Raw genomic sequence first — 21,771 nt, 5'->3', positions numbered from 1 at the left:
CAATAGAAAATTATATACTCATTTTTGGGGTTGTGAGTTTAGTGTCACATAGATTGTCAACAAAGAATAAATTCAAATATGGAGGAGCATGGTAAATCTTTAAAAGGAGCTCACTATATTTATTATCCAAAGAAGGAACAACAACAAAAACAAAACACCTCACTGTCCACTTAAATGATACCAAAAAAGAAGGGAGAGTCACATCAATTTCTTTTGTTCTAATGAGAATTTGTCTTATAACTATGTAATTAGTCAGGAACGGCATGAAGACTATATTACCTCCTCATACCTGCTATTGTTACGGAACCCGGACTGGATCGCCCAGTGGAAGGATCAAGTGGCACTCGGAGATCTTGGAGGATCGGAGGTTTATTTAATGCTGGCGGGCCCAGAGAAGCTTGACCTCCAAAGGTCTGAGCCCAGAGCACAGAAGGGGTAATTTATACACTTCTACTTCCGCATACTTGGCACGTTGGCGCATGCGGGAATCCTTTTCGCGCGAGGGAAGCAGACCAGGGAGAAGAACCCGGAAGAGCCCCGGGGCAGGGACTGGGACTCCCTTGCTGGCTCGGTTGGCCATCTTAGAACACAGATTTTTCCCTATCACTATAATTATTTTTTTCACTGAAAATTACATGACTCATGTTCTTAGGGCGTAACACCACCTACAAAATGGACAATATTAAAGAAATCAGCTTTGCTCAAAGCTTTCCAGACAACGTATTAATGATTTGCCATCCTTAAAAATGGAAAGTAAATCCTGGGCCAAAATCCACTAATAATATGCAAATTTATGCCTAAAGAGTTTGCTTAAAAAAACTATAAATGGAATACTTTGACTTTAAGTGAAAAAGTCCCTTCAAAAATCCCCTTGTGAGTGACATTTCAAATGATATTTAGGATTTTACCAACACACTTCTCCACTTAAACTTCTTTCATTCCACTTCCTTCAGTACTATGATATTAATCTATTTCCTATGTTTATGGCAAGCTACTTAAAAAGGCAGATAGCTTTTCTTTAAGGAAAAACAAAACAAAAGAAAACAATGCAAACAAACAAAAAACATAATAGCTTAATACTCATTCTGCACCAAGCTCAACAGCAGAATAAATCAAATACTGGCTTCTTGATTTATTTCAATGAAAACCTTCAGATTTGTGTCCATTCATTCCTCTTCAATCACTACATTTCCTATTTAGGAATTACCATTAATGTGGTAATCACTGAAGCCAGAAAAATGGGTAAAATTCCTGAGAGAAGAAACAAAGAGGATAAACAATAGGAAGAGACAGATCTATGCTGTAAGCAATAGCTATAGAATAGTAGGAGGATGGCTGTGGGAGAGAAAAAAAGAGAGAGAGAGATTGTTGATACCAAAAAAAGAGAAAAGTGAGATACTTCAGAGCACCAGGATTTTGAAATGCTGCAGAAGTCAAGGGAAGACAGAAGTGACCTTCTGTTTGAAATGCATCTGAGGTACTGAAGATAATAGAATTGGAAAAAAATGTCATTGAATCTAGCAACAACCTGGATATTCTTGACCTCAGAAAAACAAATCTCAATGAATAGTTAAGATAGTATGAGGGTAGGTAGGTGTTATATCAGTAAATATATCAGTAAGAGAGGGAAAAATAAGATCCAAGTTAAGGGAATAGTTCAAGATGGTAGGGTAGAAAGAGCCTGAACTCACCTCTACCACAGACACACAAAATCTATAGCTACATATAGAACAATTCTCTCAAAAAGACCTGAAAACTAGCTGAACAGTTCCTCTACAACAAAGGATAGAAAGACCACATTGAGACTGGTAGGAGAGACAGACACATAGTCTTGTCAAAAACCCCACTGCCCCATGCAGCAACCCACAGGTAGGAGAAATGTCAGGAATACAGAGTATATCCCTAAGGGATGAGGGGTTTGAGCCTTACATCAGGCACCCCAACCCTTGGTACCTGCATCAGAGAAGAGCCCCCAAAATGTCTGGCTTTGAAAAGCAATTGTGCTTATGCCCAGGAGACCCAAAGGGCTGTAGGAAACTCAGACTTGTCTGTTAAAGGGCTCACACATAGACTCAGTTGCCCCAAGTCCCAGAGCAAAAGCAGCAAATTGAAAACACCTAGACCATATGTGAAAGTGACTCATTGGCTAATGTTAAAGCATCTGTCAGAGGGTCAGGGCTCTGTTAGAACTTTCTCCAAGGACATAAGTGCTAGAAGGCACCATTTTTGCACTTTCCTTCTACTTTGCTTGTGCTAGCCCTGGCAGGAGCCATTTTTGCACTGTCCCTTTCCCCTGCTAGTACAGCTTGCCCTGCCTCTGCACTCTCCTATGGCCCCACCCTGCCAAACCCAGCAGCTACTCAGCAAGGTTATCATTCAGAATTGAAGGGGAGATAAAGTTTTCCAGACAAGCAAAAACTAAAGGAGTTGACCACCACTAAACTGTCCTTACAAGAAATATTAAAGGGACTGCTTTAAGCTAAAAAGAAAGGGCAAGAAAACATATGAAAGTAAAAATCTCACAGGTACAGAAGAAAAATACATAGTAAAGGTAGAGGACTCATCACTTATAAAGCTAGCATGAAGGTAAAAGTAGTAAAAATAACTATAAAATAATTAGATAAAGAACACACAAAATTAAAAAATATAAAATTTGACATCAAAAACATAAAATGGGGGCACCTGGGTGGTTCATTCAGTTGAGCATCCAACTCTTGGTTTCAGCTCAGGTTGTGATTTTGGGGTCCTGAGATGGAAACCCACATTTGGCTCTGCGCTCAGCATGGAATCTGCTTGGCATTCTCTCTCTCCCTCTCCCTCTGCCCCTCCCCTCACTCCCTCTCTCTCTAAAATAAATAAATAAATCTTTTTAAAAAACATAAAATATGGGAGGGGGAGTAAAAATGTAGATTTTTAGAGTGCACTGAAACTCAAACTGCTATAAAAGTAAAATAGACTGGTATTATATATATATATATATATATATATATATATATATATATATATACACACACACACACACATATATATAGGCTGACATATGTAAGCCTCATGGCAATCAAAAACCAAAAGCCTATAGTAGACACACAGAAGATTATGATAATGGAATCTATGTACAACACTAAAGAAAGACCAAATCACAAGAGAGCTAGAGAAGAAGAAAGGAACAGAGAGAAAATAGGCATAAAACAATTAACAAAATGGCAATAAATTCATACATATCTATAATTTCTTTAAATGTAAATGAAATTTACATTTAAATTCTCTAACCAAAAGACATAGCGTGGCTGAATGGATTAAAAACAACAACAAGAACCATCTCTATGCTCCTACAAGATATCTATCTCAAATCTAAATACACACACAGACTGAAAGTGAAAGGATGGAAAAAAGTGTTTCATGCAAATGGAAACCAAAAAAAAGCTGAGGTAGCTATACCTGTACCTAAGAAGACAGAATTTAAATGGGCTGTAATAGAAGACAAAGATGGCCATTACATAATGATAGAAAGGTCAATCCAACAAAAAGATATAACATTTATACATATGTATACACCCAACATAGGAGCACCTAAATATGTAAAGCAAATATTAACAGACCTAAAGGAAGAAATTGACAGCAATAAAATAATATTAGGGGACTTTAATATCCCACTTAACCAATGGATAGATCATCCAGGCAGAAAATCTATAAGGAAACATTGGTTTTAAATGACATATTAAACCAGATGGACTTAATAGATACATTAAGAGGTACAAACTTTCAGTCATAAAATAAATAAGTTACGAGGATGTAAAGTACACCTGGTGACTATAGTCAATAACATTGTATTGCATATTATGTAACTTTACATGGTGATGGGGGAACTAGATTTATTGTGGTGATCATTTTGCAGTGTACACAAATATCAAATCATTATGTTATACATCTGAAACTAACATAATGTTATATGCCAATTATATGTCAAAACAACAACAACAACAATAACAAGTTAAAATAGTCAAGAGGGTCAAGAAAAAAGGATGATGTTGTTGTTACAATATGGCACTATCCTCTCTGTTCTTTAACACTTTTGTCTTGCTTCACTTTCAGATATCTCTTCTTGTTATTGCTGATATCCCTGCCTCTAAGAATATCCTCTCTGTAGACACCTTCTAAAGTTTTATTAAGAACATACAGGAGATGGTATATCATATATTCAAGCTGGATAGAATTGTTCAGAAACATTAAGTAACTTCTAATTGATGGACAAATGACTCTGGCCCAATAATAAAGTACACATTGACGTTTGTTGTGTGTGTGTGTGTGTGTGTGTGTTTATTTAAAAATAATTGTCTCCTTATTACTTGGCTGTGTTCTTTATCTTCAGGGTTATCAGATAAGCAATATTTGAATGACTGAATCATTCCTCTACATAAGACTTCTGTCTTTTCTTAAAAATCTATGATATAGATTCTTGAGATACAGCCCTGGGTAAAAGCTGAAAAGTAAAAGCCACTGAGGATTTCTCCTAAAAGTTTATCATCATGGAGTACTGAGAAGCTCTGAAATAATTCTTTAGGATTTTTCTCTTTTCATCTATTGACAAGAAACAGAATATTTTGAGAACTTTCCCATTAGAAATTTGAGAGTAGCTAATTTCTTACTACCTAATGAAATCTATAGGTGGAGTGGCATGTGTCATTTAAAATAAATCTCACATTTATACATACAGTGTATAAAATATCTTCTTTTTTTAAGACTGTATTTATTTATATGAGAGAGAGAGAGCACACAAGCTGGGGGAGAGGCACAGGGAGAGGAAGAAGCAGGGTCCCCACTGAGCACAGAGCCTGATGTGGGGCTTGATCCCAAAACCCCAGAATCATGACCTGAGCTGAAGGCAGATGCTTAACTTACTGAGCCGCCCAGGCACCCCTATAAAATATCTTCTATTTCAAATGATAAATATGGTTTAAATACTGGCTCAAGATTCAAGTTAAGTATTAGTTTATAGAACCTGGAACCTGGATGCTCATTGCTTAAATATATTTATATATATTTTTTTATTTTTTTGTAAATATAAATTATTTAGTATGTAAATATTAAGCAACACACTACTGCACAAGCAGTGGGTCAAATAAGAAATCAGATGGCAAATCAAAATATGTCTCAAAACAAGAGAAAAAGAAAACACAATATTCCAAAACCAATGGGATATAGCAAAAGCAGATGCTAGAGTGAAATTTATGCTATAAATGCTTGTATTGAGAAAAAAAGTTCTAATAAACAACTTAATGTTACACCACAGGTAATTAGAAAAGGAAGAAACTTAGCTGAAATTTGGTAGAGAAAGGAAGTAACAAAGAAAAATCAGAAATAAATAAGAGACCAGAATAAACAAAAACATAACAATCAAAGGAATGACCAGTTTTTCAAAAAAAAAAAGAGAGAAGACTCAAAAACCAAAGTAAGAAGTGGAAAAGAAAATAGTACAACAGATAAACACAAAAATACATAGTATGATTACTATAAACAAATATATACTAAAAAATCAGATAACTTGGAAAAAAAATATAATTCCTAAAAGCACACAAGTTACCACAATTGGATCATGAATCTTAAATCCAAGAAATAGGAAATCTTCTTAGACCAATAACAAGAATGAAAACTGAATTAGAAATCAAAAATCTCCCAGCACAGAAAAGCCCAAAACCACACGATTTCACTGGTGAATTCTACCAAACATTTAATAAAAATAATGGCAATCTTCATCAACTATTACAAATAATGGAGAATAGAGGGAACACATTCAAAACCATTCCATGAGGCCAGCACTACCCTGATACCATTGCAGGATAAAAACATTACAAGAACAAAAAGTCTATGTGGAAGGAGCCAGAATGTCCTTCAACAGATGAATGGATAAAGAAGATATGGTTCATAAATACAATGGAATATTACTCAGCCATCAGAAAGGACGAATACCTATTTACATTGACATGGATGGAACTGGAGGGTATTATGCTAAGTGAAATAACTCAATCAGAGAAAGACAATTATCATATGGTTTCACTCATACGTGGAATATAAGGAATAACGCAGAGGATCAGAGGGGCAGGGAGGGAAAACTGAATGGGAAGAAATCAGAGAGGGAGACAAACCATGAAAGACTCTTGACATCAGGAAACAAACTGAGGGTTTCGGAAACGGAGGTGGGTGGGGGGATAGGGTAACTGGGTGATGGGCATTAAGGAGGGCACATGATGGAATGAGCACTGGGTGTTATATGCAATAAATGAATCCTTGAACTTTACATTAAAAACTAATGATGTATTATATGTTGGCAAATTGAATTTAAATAAAAACTAAAAAAAAAAAAAATAGGCTTCACACCAAAAAAAAAAAAAGAACAAAAAAAGTCTAATTTATCCAATATAAGTAGTGCTACTCTGACTATCTTTTGACATCCATTTGCATGATAACTGTTTCTCCATCCCCTCACTTTAAATCTGCAGGTGTCTTTAGGTCTAAAATGAGTCTCCTGTAGGCAGCATATAAATGGGTCTTGCTTTCATATCCATTCTGACACCCTATGTCTTTTGATTGGAGCATTTAATCCATTTATATTCAAAGTAATTATTGATAGATATGTATTTATTGCCATTTTATTATTTGTTTTGTCACTGTTTCTGGAGATTTTCTCTGATCTTTTCTTGTCTTTGTCACTTTTGTCTCTCCTTTGCACTCAGAGTCCCCTTTAATATTTCTTGCATAGCTGGTTTAGTGGCCATGAACTCCTTTAGTTTTTCTTTTTCTGGGAAACTCTTTATCTCTCCTTCTATTCTGAAGGATAGCCTTGCAGGATAGAGTATTCTTGGCTACAGATTTTTCCCATTCAGCATTTTGATTATATCATGCCACTCTCTTCTGGCTTGCCAAGCTTCAGTTGAAAAATCTCCAGGTAGCCTTATGAGTTTTCCCTTGTAAGTTAAGGACTTCTTTTGTCTTGCTGCTTTTAAGATTTTTTTTTTTCTTTATCACTATGTTTTGCAAATTTAATTACAGTATATCTTGGTGTTAGCCTGCTTTTGTTGATTTTGATGGGAGTTCTCTGTGCCTCTTGGATCTGTTTCCTTCCCCAGATTAGGAAAGGGTTCTGCTATTATTTTTGAAATAAATTTTCTGCCCCTTTTCTTCCTCTTCTTCTGGGACTCCTATAATTCAAATGTTATAACATTTGATGGAGTCATTGAATTCCTTATGTCTATTCTCATGTTGTACAATGCTTTTTTTCTTTTGTTCAGATTCTTTATTTTCCATTATTTTGTCTTCTAGATCACTAATTCATGCCTCTGCTTTTTCCAGCCTGCTGTTCATTGCATTTAGCTTACCTCCAATCTTGCTTATTACATTCTTCATCTCTGATTGATTCTTTTTTAACTCTTTTATCTCTTTTGTAAGGGTCTCACTGATGTCCTCTATTCTTTTCTCAAGTCCAGTGAGTATCCTTGTGATTGTTGCTTTAAATTCTCCCTCAGGCATGTTACTTGTATCTGTTTCACTTAGGTCTCTGGCAGTGGCCTTATCTTGTTCTTTCATTTGGGATAAATTCCTCCATCTTGGCATTTTAAGTCTCTGTCTTCTGTGTGTTAGAAAAGCCAGTTTTAAAATGTACACTCTAAATACTAAAAAGGCTAGCAGTTTTCTTGTAAGACATACTACTATTTCATCAATCATATTTTTTAATGCTGCTGCTGAATTCACATATACTCTATCAGTAAGCTTTAATTGTACATCCATTTGGAATATGCATCCAAAGCCTTTATAGCACCATAAGAGAGCAATACTTTTTTATGTGAATCTGGTAGCATCTGTTGCATCATTCGCTATTTAAAAATTAAATAGTTAAACATTGATTCATTCCTTAATGCAACAAAAAAAACATATTTAAGATTTTGGTTTTGCAAGGACAAAAATCGATTTCTTATTAATTGCTTTAAATCCATTCTGAGTTTAACAGATAGAATGGAACAAGAAAAGTGCCATTTCCAATATGCTTATAAACATTTTCTAAGGATCAAAAAATAACTATTGATAATGATGATAGCTAAAAGGTATTTCCCTATTTATTTTAGTATAATGCACTGTCTTTGGTGATGGGCACCACCTAAATGTCTATTTTTTTTTTTGTTTAGATAAGTCTTACAGAGTTTGAAGTTTTATCTGAAGTTTTTCTAAGCCAATTCTTCTGCAAAGTTGACTGAGCATTTCACAAACTCAGCTCTTCTTTTGCTTTCTCTGTGATTTGTTTCAGGTTATACTAAGATAAAGTTTCTGTCTTGTGGCATTCAAAGATTTATAAGAAGAAAAGAAGAACACTAAGAGAAAAACTTAGAATATTTTGATCTTCATTCACTTTTTTTAGGTGTTACATAAAAATGTAAAGAATATTAGGTTAGAACCACACCACAATGTGTACATAAACCATTCTTAAGACTACAGCTTATTGGTCAGATAAAAATTAGAGTGATCAGAAAGTCATCATCTCTATCTAGCCACTTTCACGGGAAAGGGGCAGCATAATTATTTTGTTGGAATCCCAGGTATAGATAAACAAGTCAGTTACAAACTAAAACCTAGAACAGACATATGGTCATCTGAGTTACAATTTAAGATAATTCAAGATAAGTTTTGGGCTTCTTGACAGAAACATGTAAATGAGAATCTAAGATAATAAGAACATAGGGATGGAAAGTAGTGCTGGAGAAAGGAGACATATAACTTTCATTCAGAGAATGCAATTCCCAAAGTAGAATATGCAGGGGAATCCATGGTGGTGGTTCATTGGGAAATAAAGTATCCTCAAATAAATATTTTATTTAGAAAACATAGTACGCTCAAGTAAAACACAGTATTTGAAAAAGTGAAAAGAAATCCCTGGAGGCAGTGAATTATAGAATTTGAGTTTTTCATATAATACCTGTATTAAAATGAAAGAGAACCGGGGCACCTGGGTGGCTCAGTTGGTTAAGTGTCCGAATCTTGACTTCATGAGCTCAGGTCATGATCTCAGGGTCCTGGGATAGAGCCCAAAGTTGGGCTCTATGCTCAGCAGGGAGTCTGCTTGAGGATTTTCTCCCTCTGCCTGTCTCCCCACTTTCTCTCTCAAATAAATACATAAATCTTATAAATCAATCAATCAATCAATCAAATGAAAGAGAACCAGACTCTCTAGTTAGTTGATGCTATTCCAAGAGCGGAGCAGAGACTAAATGAGTATATGCTGAGCCACTGATGGTCTCCTGCCAGACACTGGGCATTAGAATGTGTGTGGTGGGCACCAAACTGACTTCAATCTATGCAACTGCGAATGTATTTGGCAAGTATCCAATTGAACAAAGTGTGAAACCAAAGGTTATATAGCCTTTTATTATATGTTGGTCAAGAGTTTATGTGTAAGAAGGAAAAATGAGAAAGTTAAATACAAAGCTTATGAAATAAGGGAATTGGACCTCTTTAGTGAACCTTCAGAGAAATAACATCTCTAAATATAAGTTGCAAAAACATAAATATTTAGAAAATTGTAATCACAAGAATTGACAAGAAGACATGGCTATTTGTTTTTTGTTTGTTTTGTTTTTAAGATTTTATTTATTTATTTGAGAGAAAGAGAACAAGCACAGAGGGAGAGTGAGAGGGAGAAGCAGATTCCCGCTAAGCAGAGAGCCAGATGTGGGGTTCAATCCCAGGGCCCTGGGATCATGACTGAGCTGAAGGCAGACACTTAACCAACTGAGCCACCCAAGCGCCCCAAAGATATAGCTATTTGAAACAGATATCCAAAGAGGAGAACAGATAAAATTTAAAAAACAAAAACAAACAGACAAAAAAACACTAGTATAAATGTAAAGACAATGAAAAAAACAAGGTTACAAATGACAAAGATTAAAATTTGAAAAATAATAATAAATTAGTATCCTCAACTATTGTCAATAGAAACAAAAATCAGCTTAGTGAAGTAGAAAGAAAAATTAGAAATTTTCACACGATTCAGGAAAAAGTCAAAGAAATTAAAAAGATGCAAGAAGAGAGCAAAGACATGAGAATAAACAACAAAGCTCCAAGGTAAGGAATACACTTTTTTAAAAAGTGAAATACAAGCACTAGTAAAAGACAATATTTTTTTTTTCTGATTAAAAGTAGAATATGGCTTCCAAATGGCAGACTAGCTTGTTTCAGAGCAACCATATCACAAAGAACAACTAGAAAGATTATATATTTATACAAGGACAACTAGAAAGATTATATATTTATATAAGAACAGCTAGAAAGATTATATATTATATTTGTATATATTTGAACCTGCTTGAAAGAATGGGGGAATTAAGAAAGAGAAGGCTTGTATGGCAATGCTTTAGAGAAAAGAGCAGCTCAGAGAAATGTCTCTGCAGATTTAGATTAAGCTGATTGGTTGAGTTACATAAGCCTTGATATCTAGAACTGGCAATAAAGTTCATTTCTGAAGAAAGGATCGTTAGGTACAATTGTCCAGGTTATAATGGTTACTAAAATATCTTGAGCAGAATGAACACAAGTTAAATCATAAAAAATTTTGGTTGATTATAGATTAATTATGAATCCTGGGAGAAGCAGGGGTACTTCATAATAATAAAAGGATATTGAAGAAAAAGAACATATGAACATTGAAGCTTTACTTTAATCAAGTAAAATAGTAATCAATAAAAATATAGGATAATAGAATTTATACATATTAAAAGAAAGATAAATATATTAATGTATTTTTCAAAATATTGCAATGGATGTCAAGAAATGAAATACTATCATACATAGTATAATTGCCATATTCTTCACAAATAAAAGGTTATATTTGCATCCAACAGTTGAAAGACTATATTTACTTTTTATTTTATTGGCTTTATTTTATTTAAGTGCCAAAAACAAAAGGGGTCAGTGAGTTTTATAAATGTAAAAAGGTAATCATATTGATCAATACTCACAAAAACATTTCCTCTCAAGGTCAGAGGATAACCTCAGAATACGTAAAGTAACGAACAGCCAGCAGTTGCTATTTCTAAAATTGACTTTTATTTTACCACAGCTCTGGCATTGTTTCATATTCTAATGGTGACATTGCAATTTTAGCTACCATAATTGCATAGCAATGACAGATGCTCATATAGGCCTATTCTTCTTCAAACGACTTATTTAAAGCTTTGAAATCTGCATACAGATGCACACTGTACAAGTACTATCACTATCCTATCTGCTTTCAAAAATTCATGAAAAAAATGACATGTTAATTTATGTTGTAAATGAATGAAGAAAACATTTCAAATAGCAGTGAGAGAGGCAATAATCTATTAAAATCAAGTAGAAGAAAAAATTTAAAAGGTGCCATCAACTAAGCTATTTATTTATTCAAAGACAATGTCTAAATGAGCCAGAACTGACACCAGAGGCATTCAGCTACATATTTTAATGTCATATCAAATTTACTGGCATTCTAAGTGTATAAACAATATATTTGCATCATATTAGTGACAAATGTCATGCTAATACCATAGCAAAATGACTACAAGGGGATTTCATAACTTATTTACAGAATGTGTTTCTAGGTACAAGAACTCATTTAGAATTGTCAAACAACCAGAGAATTACAGGAATTTCCAACCTTTGGTTAGGGAAATTTTATTTCATAGCACATATGCCATTATATTGTTTACTGTAATGAATTCTTAATGTCCTTCCTGTGTTTTGTAGAGTCAACCATTTTTATTAGGTTCCCTTCAGCATTCCTAGACAAGAGCTATTGGCTTTTGACCCTATTTTTCTGAATACCGAGTATCAGTGCTCCAAAACTGTCCCTAAATGGTTAATGGTTTCTTCTTACTAAAGTATCCTTAAAAAAAAAAAAAAAAAGAAGGCAGGTCACCAGAAATACTTTGGTTCTTCCTCTTCTGTCCACTCGGGGCAGTTATCTTTCAAACTTGAAGGATAAATCTGTTCTTTTTTCTTCTGACCTTGCCAAATATCCCTTTATCTACTGGAGCCATTGAAACCTGGAAATCATCGGGCAGCCATGCACCATAAACCTACATGGTCTTGTTCCCTGAGAAATTGTTTTGTAATTAATGTCTCCTATACCAAACTGTTCCCCAACTCTTTAAAAGTTGCATGTCCTCTGGACCAACACAAGTACCCCAGGATGAATGTATTTTAAAATATTTTATGTGATATTAAAAACCATTAAGCTGTTTCCAAAATAGGTTCAAAAGAAGTTTTTACCTTTATAGACGATTAAAGCAATCATTTGGTCAGTTGACTTCACTGACAGCTATAGCAGTGTAGTTTTTCTGATAGAACAAATCCACAGAGAAATATCTTTATCAGACTATTATTAAGTGCCTCTTCTCTGTAAAAATAATTCTGGAAATATGAGGCTGCAGGATCACCATGCACTTCTCTTCAAATTTACTTCAGGGGCGTCTGGGTGGCTCACTTGGTTAAGCGTCTGCCTTTGGATCAGGTCATGATCTCAGGGTCCTGACCGGAATCATGACCTGAGCCAAAGGCAGATACTTAACTGACTAAGCCAACTAGGTGCCCCAGGCATTTGCATTTCTGACAACTCTATATTTCAAATGTGAACTTGTTCACTGACTTTATCTTCATCACTGACTGCCACTGAAACTTGAGAACAGATGAGCTTGCCACAGTAAACCTGAGTTTTCGATGTCATAACTCCCAAAAACCAAGCTTTTCCATTTAAAAACACTGCCACATTCTACAATAACAGGGTGAGAGCAAGTTACAGTATCTGTCCCCTTTGTCCCTTTTGATCAAGGCTACCCTACTGTTAATTGTAGATGAAAGATCGTATTGCCTTCCCTATCCCAGGGCCTTGGCTGGGGCCATTTAGTCCCCCAAAACTGTAACTGGTGGGAGGACTGGCTGAGGGATCATCACAGCCTTCACTTCCAGGAGACCTCCAACTTTATTATAAATTAGAGCTCTGAAACCCCTGAGGAGGAGCTAGTCTTGTTAAGTTGAAGAAAAAGTCCTCCTACATTTTCCCCCCCTTAGGACAAAGGCTTTTCTGTTTTACTTTTGCATTATAAAAAAAAAAAGGGCACACAAAATTTGTTCCAGGTGGTTTTCCACCTCAGCATATGTGGAGTACAACTACCAACTTTCTGTGAGAGGGAAAAACAAGAAATGTAATCCCTTTTAGAGGACTTTTGATCACTGGTAGCTTTGCCCAATAAAGAAGTGATTTGCACAAACACTTCTCTAAGACCCTTGAGATTCAGAACTTAGAGAAACTTTCATTAATGAAATCATCGCCACTGAAAAAAATCCAAAAATAACAGGACTGAGTTATACTGTTCTCAAGCTAATGCCAAATTCAAAAGTTATCTTTTGCAGCACAAAAAGAGAATTCAAACTCTTCTACAAGCATACAGGTTTTCAAGATTTATTTTTTCTTAGAGACACAGAAAGGGGATTACATCACATTATATAGGATGATTTTCTACAGATCCTCTTTAAACATCTCTTTTCCCAAATTCCCATTGCTTTAAACATCTCTTTTCCCAAATTCCCATCTCTCTTTTTTAACCCTTTCTCCCTGACCCACTAGGTACAGGAACTATCTCCCTTCTCCTACACTCCTGGTAAGTAAAGTCTCTTCTCCACATTCCATTTTCCTGAATTCTATCAGGGCAGGAGGATTGCAGAAAATTTATGATTTGTTTTTTTCTGCTCTCACCATCAATAAAGATAACAGAGACAGCTAATAAAAACTAACGTAATTTTCCAGTAATCTCTGTGATAGTATACCTCCTCAAACTCTATACATGAAAACTACTGGCATTTAAGGAAAAAATAGTGCTTTCACTTTTGACTTTTAGAAATGCACTGTGGGCATATCATACAAAGATACAAGGCCCTGAATAACCAGTAACTAAGCCTAGTAAATGTTACCCAAACATCTCATGCAGTGGGTCTTGGTCTTGTTAAATAACTTTCCTTCTCAGTACATAATATAGTTAGGGAAAATCATATGAAAAAAAAAATGCCCTAAGAGATTGCACACAAATTCTTTAAAAACTGTAAAATGATGTTTCGTACTTTCCTGAGTCTTAGACAAATAGTGTTACAAATTTACCTCACCAAAGAGAGATTCCAACGAAATCTACTTTATTGTTCTTATTTTTAAATGAGGTTAGATGGGAGAAATTCTGATCATTTTATATGGAAAAGAAAATCTGACCTTAAAAACAAAAAGGAAAAAAGAAACTTTCCCCAAATCAAACTCAACACTAGAAAAAGCTATTTTTCTTTTGGCCTTTTTCCTATAAACCTTCTGCCCTCTATTATGGAGTTGGCAAACTACATCCTGAAAGTTAAATCCAGCCACTACCTATTTTTGTAAAGTTTTATTGGCACCATTTACATAACATCAATAGTTGCTTCATAGTTTATTATCTGCAATGGAGACCATGTGGTCTGCAAAGCATAAAGTATTTACTATCTGGCCCTTTATAGGAATAGTTTAGCAAACTCTGCTCTATCATACCTCATTAATGTAAAAATTAGATTTTAAATCTATTTACCATAAGAATTGATTTCTTTTCACTTTTTCTCATGGGTAAATTTAATTGTAGTTACCTATGTAAAGATAGTATGCTACAAAATCCTTCAAAGCTTAATCAATGATTCTCACATATATTAAAATGCCAATTGAAACTAAGTGGCAACACTTTACTCATTTAAGAGTTCTCTTTTATTCAGTGTTGTGAATTAGCAACTGAAGAGAGGAGTTTGAGTATCTAACTAGAATCTCATAATTCAAAGGTACTAAAAAGAACAATGTGTGGATTTTTAACATTTTTAATTGTCATAAACTTAACTATACCAAGAATATTCTTCATATCACAACTAACTATTTTCTATGGTTAATACTGTTTGCATATATCTTCCAAGTATTATGGTTGGGAACATAGTTTTCTCTAAAAAGTCAATTCAACCTGGATATTTTCCTTCTTCAGTATAAAATTCTCCACAAAGCTTTATACTGTAGCTAATGCTACAGCATTATCTTAGCGAGAGCTGACATGACAAAGTACCACAGACTGGGTGGCTTAAACAACAGATATTTATTTTTTCACAGTTCTGGAGGCTAGAAGTCCAAGATCAAGGTGTTGGCAGTGTTGGTCCTCCTGAGGGCCATGAGAGAAAGCTTACGTTCCAGGCCTCTCCATTTTGCTTGTAGTTGACTATCTTCTTCCTATGTCTTTATATCATCTTCCCTCTGTGTTTGTGTCCAAATTTCTTCTTCTTGTAAGGATACCATTCATATTGGATACCATCATGACATCATTTTAACTTAATTACCTCTTTAAAAACTCTCTCTTTCAAATACAATTACATTCTGAGGTATTAGGGGTTAGGACTTCAACATATGAATTTTTGTAGGTACATAATTCAGTCTATAACAAGCATCAGTGCTAAATATTTAGGATATAATGAGTTTCATATAAAATGTGCACCCACCAGGGGTGCCTGGGTAGCTCAGTTGGTTAAGTGTCCGACTCCTGATTTCGGCTCAGGTCATGATCTCAGGGTTGTAAGATTGAGCCCTGCGTCAGGCTCTGTGCTGGATGTGGAGCCTGATTAAGATTCTAAGATACTCTCTCCTTTTCCCTCTGCCCAGTCCCCCAGCACTGGTGGTGCTCTCTCTCTCTTAAAAAAAGAAAAAAAGAAAAAAAAAAAAAGCACACCTGCCAATCCTTACTTTATAAGCCCAATAATACTATTCTTGAATTTTAGATATGAATAAATGTTACAAAACTCACTTTACTCTTACTTCATAGTGTCATAATTTTCATAATTCTCTGATTATATCATTCTATCTCTTTTTAGAATTGTTCATTTTGACACATTCTATTATGTAGAACTCAAATAATCTTTGCTTAGTGAAAGGGTATAGCCATAGAAAGAAATACTTTATCCAATTAGCTAAGCTTCTTAGAGAAACATTGTCTATGGACTTGAAAAAAATAAGAAATGAAATTAATCTAGTTTTATTGGAGTTTTTTTGGAGTAATTATTTTCCAAGATTAACACACTATATAAAAATTGTATAGAGATTATATAAGTTAGGGATGTTAGTATGTGTTTGATAAATCTGTGTAAATTTTCTATTACACTCTCTGATATAGAACTAGATTGAATCAGAGGTCTTTACTTCATGAGAAAAATCCAAAATTGTTTTTCCTTTTTTTGTTGTTTTTGTTATGTACTTGATTAATTGCCATTTAAGAAAAATAGCAGGTCTAGACATGTGAAGATATAACCTGAAAATGTCGACATTTAAATACCTTTTTGAGAGTTTTGTTGTGTCAACAGACCTAGTTACAAGTAATACCACCTTGAATTTCAGGTTTTGTTATTTGTTTAGCTGCATTTTGTTGTTAATCATTTTCTCCCTGTGTCAGCTTCCTTGGGGCTTTAAAAGGAGGAGACTTTTACAATTTACTCTGGTAATGAAGATTTCTTGGGAGGATACACTGAATGCATACAGGAAGTCATCCATCAGTCACGCTAGCTCCTAGCTCTTCCAACATGAGGCTATGCAGCTGGCTTCATAGAGAATTGAAAAAGTAACTCTCTGGGTGAACCAACAACTTGAGCTCAGTGGCCTGTTCCCTTACCTTCACTGGCAAATAACTGGTTTTGGACCAGTAGCCTGCTATCTGGCATGGAAGCATGGAACACCCCTATCAGCAGATTTGATGCCAATCCGTGCTGAGGTCCTAGACAATCCACACACTTATCCTATTGGCATTTCTGCCCAGGTGTGCATCAGTGTCCTCTTTCAAGCAACTACCGTTAGAGTTGCAGCATGCTTTTCTCCAGCTGCCAAATTTACAGTAGTTTGAGAAGGAAAGAAAGTGTGAGGGCCACTTTCCTGAAGAGTTGCAGTGTAGGTGGCATCTCTTGCAACTTTGTGACCTCTTCCTTCAGCCTCCTAAATATGCTCAGAAATAGGAGATACCCAGAAATGCAGTAGTGCAATAAAATGCACCACTCTGCACACTAAGCACAAGTAGTATATTTCAGAAGTAAAAGAAGCCCTCAGTATGATTTTCTAGGAAGACTGCTAACACTTCTTGGTATAATCAGGTAATACATACTTATATTTAGGATACTAGAGAAAAAGAATTATTCTGATAAAAAACAAAGTAGACTCTTCAATTTCTTGCTTTTAATAGATTTAGAGAATCAAAACAGAAAATGAATACAAAAAATGCAGAGTTGTTAGCCTCCCTATAAAAGAGGTAAATAAATAAATAAATAAAATGACATTTGGAAAAAATTTAGTCAACATTTGGTATGTTTTATCTTTGGTATTTGCCTGGCATCTTTAGGACAACAGACTATAAAAAATAATGAATGAGGAGTAGCCAAACTTTGATAATTATAATAAGCCTCAGAAAGCAAAAGAGCTCTACTATCTGTTTGATATTTATCCTTAATTATTTTATCTGCTCTGGAACTTTTGTCCTCATTCTTAAAGATAACTGCTATACTTTCAAGGTAGTTATCTATGCCCTTTAGCATAAATTCCTAAATGCATTTATAGCCATAGGTCAATGCACATTCCACCAATTTTAGCATTTTTTTTTAAAGATTTTATTTGATAGAGAGAGACACAGCGAGAGAGGGAACACAAGCAGGGGGAGTGGGAGAGGGAGAAGCAGGCCCCCCACTGAGCAGGGAGCCCGATGCGGGGCTCGATCCCAGGACCCTGGGATCATGACCTGAACCGAAGGCAGACGCTCAACCGACTGAGCCACCCAGGCGCCCCACCACCAATTTTAGCATTTTGACAAAGGGAAATAATCACTAACCTCCCTAAAATTGCTAATTTGATTAGACTGACTTGGTAGTAATCAGCTCTAACCATTCAGTTCAGTCAAATTAGGTGATGATCCATTCCTCAATGTAAATATTATACCAGGTCCTATCCTTTGACTTTTTATCTTTTCATTTTAAATACTCTCCATCATGTGACCCCTGGCCACCTTCATTATTTATAGACTGATGACTCGCAGATCAGGAACTTCAGTTTGGAGGTTTCTCCTATGTCTAGTTTCATACTAAACAACTTCACATGGATGTCTGACAGATACCTCAAATTCAACTGGGCCAAAGACAAAATTTATTTTCTTTGGTGGAGGTGTCAACTTTATTGAGGTATAATTTTTATACAATAAAGTATTATCAATTTTATGTGTACAATTTAACAAGCTTTGAAAATGTATCCAATAAATATATAGAACATACCTATCACACCAAAATGTTGCCTCCTGCCCTTTGCAGTTAATACCCTCTTTCTATCCCCTAACCCTTGGCAACTATGGATCTGCTTATTATCAATGAAGTTTTGCCTTTTGTGAAATTTCATATAAATGAAATTATACAGTGTGTAGTCTTTTTTTGTATGGCTCCTTGCAGTAACAGAATGTTTCTGATATTCAGTCATGCTGCATGTATCCATAATCCATTCCATTATACTGCAAAATTGAATTGCATTGTATGGATGTACCACAACTTGTCCATTCATCAATTGATGGGCATTTGGGTTTCTTTCCAAATTCTGACTAGCAATTATGAATATACTCTTTAGGAACATTCACATGCAAGTCTTCATTTATCTTGGGTAAAGATCCGGTATTGGAATTGTTGAGTAATATGGTAAGTATATGTTTAACTTCATAAGAAATCATCCATTTGTTTTCCAAAGCGTCTGTAGCATTTTGCATTCCCAACAGCAATTCATGAGAGTTCCAGCAGCTGCACATCCTTGTTGACACTGGGTATAGTCAGATTTTTTTCATTTTAGCTATTCTAGTGGGTGTGGTTTGGTATCATAATGTAAGTTGAATTTGCATTTCCATAATGACAAATGCATTCATTTGCCAGCCATAGATCTTCTATAGTAAGGAGTCTGTTCAAATATTTTGCCCAATTCTTATGTGTTGTTTGTCTTCTAATTATTGAGTTGTGTTTTTTGAATGTTCTGGATATAGGTTTTGCAAATATTTTCACCATTCTGTGGTCTGACACTTCATTTTCTTAGGTGTCTTTTAAAGAAGAAAATATTTTAATTTGATGAATTTTTACATAGATTTTTTCTTATGTGAGTGTTCTTTGAAAGAAATGTTGGCCTAACTCGGGGTCACAAAGATTGTCTCCTGTATTTGCTTCTAGAAGATTTTTAGGTTTTACTCTCATTTTAGATTAATGATTCAAATTAATTTTTACGCATGGTATGATGCAAGTGTTAGAGTGTGTGTGTGTGTGTGTGTGTGTGTTCATGTATGGATATCCAATTACCCAGCACCATTGGTTGAAAAGATTATTCCATTTTTAATGGTGTTGGAATTTTTGTCAAAAATCAATCAGTCATTCACTTACAGGTTTATTTCTGAATGCTATATATTTTTATCTATATGTCTCTCCTTACACCAAGAGCAAATTGTCTTGATTACTGTAGCTTTATAAGTCTTGAAATCTGACAGAATAATTCCTCCAATTCTGTTTTTCTTTTGTAAAATGGTGTTGGCTATTTCAGTATCTTTGCATTTCCATATAGATTTTAGAATAAGCTTTTTCAATTCTATTTAAAAACGAAAAGCTTTCTGGAATTTGGTTGGGGTTGTTTTGAATCATAGATTAATTTAAGAAGAATCTACATCTTAACAATATTAAGTCTTCTGATTCATGAACATGTGATATTTCTCAAATTGTTAAGGTTCTCTTTAGTGTCATGTTGCAATGTTTTTAGTTTACTATGTAGGGAACTCTTGGTAAACTATACTCTAAATATTTTATATATTTTTTTGCTATAGAAATGGTATTTTTAAAATTTTGGTTTCCAATTGTTCATTGGTACTGTATTGGCATACAATTTATTTTTGTATATTAATATAGAATCCTACAACATTGGTAAACTTTCCTTTAGCTCTAGAAGCTTTAGTTTTTTCTACATAGACAATCACGATATCTGGGAATACAGTTTAAGTTAAGTCTTCCTTTGTAATCTGGATGTCATTTATTTCTTTCTCTTGCCTCAGTGCACATAATAAGAAATACAATATTATATTATATAGAAGTGGTATGAGTTAATATCTTTGCCTTGTTCCAGATACTAAGAAGAAAGCATTCAGACCTTTATTAAGTATCAATGATATAGGTTGTAAGTTTTTCATTGATACTATATATCAGATGGAGGAAGTTCCTCTCTATTTCTAGGCTGTATCATAATGGGTATTCAGTCTAGACAAATGAAAACTTAGCAAATGTTGAGGTTTAATTTTTATTATCCTATCTGTGTAATAGTTATCTCAGAGAGAAAGCACAGGAAAACCATTATAGACCCTATCCACATCACAGTGGTCATCCACGCAATTACAAGCAGAATCACCAGAATAGTGAGAGTGGGTAAAAGAAGGAGGATCAGAGAGTTGTTCCCAAAGGCCAGGCCCCACAGTGCAGGCCCTACCTCAGGCGGCGGTTCCCACCTTACTACATGCGGAGACCCTATGGGCGTCCACCCCCTGTATTCTGACCCTCCTATGCAGAGAGAAGTGATGGAAGGTGCAGACAACCAGGGTGCAGGAGAACAGGTAGACCAGTAAGAGAGAATATGTATCAGGGTTATAGACCACAGTTCCATAAGGGATCTTTTCACTAAAGACAGCCTAGAGAGAATGGCAATGAAGAAGATAAGGAAAATCAAGGAGATGAGACCCAAGGTCAGCAGCCACCTCAGCGTCGGTACTGCCACAACAATTACCAACACAGACACCCAGAAAACCCTACACCACAAGATGGCAAAGAAACAAAAGCAACCAACCCAGCAGCTGAGAATTATCAGCTCCGAGGCTGAGCAATGGGGGCTGAGTACATGCGGGCTTACCATCTTTACCATCATCTGGTTCAGTCAATCAACATGAAGGAATGATGATGAAATTCCAGCAATAAGAAATGAACAAAAGATTGGAGCTGAAGACCTCAAGTGCTTCCTTTTTGTCCATTGACCAGATAAATAGAACTATCTGGATTATCTATGCAGCATGGGTTTTTTAAAATTATTTTTACCTAAAGATATCTCTTTTTGATAATGACAAATGTGTTTAAAAAAAAAAAGCCTGTTTATTCTCAATACATCTTTAAAGGTTTAAATTGTTTCATATCTGGTCATTTTGAGATTTTCAAGAACCTCATTTTTACTTTGTAATAAAAGTTTGCAACTTGTTTATTCCAAAAAACATCAATAAATGGCAAGCATCTGTTAATAAAGAGCTAAATTTAAAAAAAAAATAGTATAAAGTAAAATAAAGAGAATATCTCAAAAAACTTCTAAGTTTAGAAACAAGTTATGCAAAAGCAAATATGAATCAAATTTCTATTAGACTTCTTAGCAGCTATACTGAATGCAAGGACAAAATGGAGCAATATCTCCAAAGCTATAAAGTGATTTTGAAAACATATTTTAACAGAAAACTATGAATAAGTAGATAGAAAATAAAGTTAGTTTCAGGCATGAAGAGACTCAGTGAAGTTTATTTCCCTCATATCTTTTTTTTTTTAAGAAGAGAAAAAATACCTGATGATCTATTCCAGCAAAAACAAAAGAGCAAATAAAGTAACAAATACAATTGCATTAAAAAAACAGTGATACTGAACCAGGATTTC

At 34.8% G+C, this 21,771-nt stretch overlaps 1 pseudogene; it reads left to right on the top strand.

The window, feature by feature from the left end:
- The first annotated feature begins 263 nt into the window (after positions 1–263).
- On the top strand, positions 264–21,029 carry LOC123835797 (Y-box-binding protein 1-like; annotated as a pseudogene).
- The last annotated feature ends 742 nt before the right edge of the window (positions 21,030–21,771 follow it).

Source organism: Mirounga angustirostris, unplaced genomic scaffold (genome assembly GCF_029215605.1).
Source record: "Mirounga angustirostris isolate CCGP_5_RB_7025 unplaced genomic scaffold, mMirAng1.0.hap1 SCAF_12, whole genome shotgun sequence".
NCBI lineage: Eukaryota > Metazoa > Chordata > Mammalia > Carnivora > Phocidae > Mirounga > Mirounga angustirostris.
The sequence above is the reverse complement of the archived record's forward strand: the minus strand, read 5'-3'. Positions and strand labels throughout refer to the sequence as shown.